Here is a 1,123-nt window from a genome sequence, read left to right on the forward strand (position 1 = left end):
ATTGAAAGCTTGTTTGAAAAAATAACTTTTTTATTTATATGGTTTTTAGTTAAGTTGGCGCTACGCGTTTTTCTTTGTTGACGATAAGGATGAGGGGATAAGCGAGCGTCGGGATTGCCTGATGTTTGTTTTGTATTTAATTATATACTTTTGAGCATTATTTGAATTGAATATTTCTATTGATTGGAAAACTGTATACCTTTTTTTTTTTTTTTTACTTTTTTATATGAAAAAGAAGTATTGAGTTGGTACTGAAAAATATTGTATTGTTATTGTTGTCATCTGCCCAAAAGGCCGCGATTTATGCCCGCTTTGGCGCCTTTTGTTAGTTTAGTGTAGGCAGGCTCTGGAAAGCACATGGAGTTTCTGCATGCTGTGGTTCTGCAGTATTTGTGGTGTGCTGAGCTGCCCAGTGTACTCATCATAGTATTAAGTGACCAGTGTTGCTGTTAGCTAGGACGCTGAATGCTTCTGGTGGTACAGCAACTTGTACCAGTGGGTTATCTGGGAATTTTAGTATTAGAATCGGCGTCTGGAAAATGTAAGTTTATTTTCTATGTTAAGTGAACCTTACCTGTGGAATTACTGTATTGTATTTTACATCATTTACATTATTTTGTATTTGCATGATATTTACAGTATATACATTGTTTTTACATGAATATTTACATTATTTTTTTTGTATATTTATTGCTGCTTTTGTGTGGAGCGTCAACCTCGCTTCTTCGATGGAATATATGAACACCACAAAGGAAGAGAGTTTGACTTCACCCTTAGTAAAACGCCGATATTCAGAACGTTAGCTGAACTGGTGATGCAGTGTTCTACAATGGTGATAACAATTCCTCACACAAATTTAAACTTTCTTAGTCTCTCTGAATCGTGAATATAGTACGGAAAGGAAATTTTTCTTTCTTACTGATTTTTTTATTTGATCTAAATTTCACAAAAAAATAAAGAAAAAAAAAACTGCTTAACTTAAATTATAATAGATGTTATGAGCTTGGGAAAATTCATGAAATAGCATCTATTTTAAAGTACCCATCACATTTCATAAACAAAGCCTGTCAAAAGGCTAAGAAAACTTTTTATGGCTTTATTAACAACGATGATTTTAATGTGA

The sequence above is a fragment of the Palaemon carinicauda genome, chromosome 36, assembly GCF_036898095.1.
Source record: "Palaemon carinicauda isolate YSFRI2023 chromosome 36, ASM3689809v2, whole genome shotgun sequence".
NCBI lineage: Eukaryota > Metazoa > Arthropoda > Malacostraca > Decapoda > Palaemonidae > Palaemon > Palaemon carinicauda.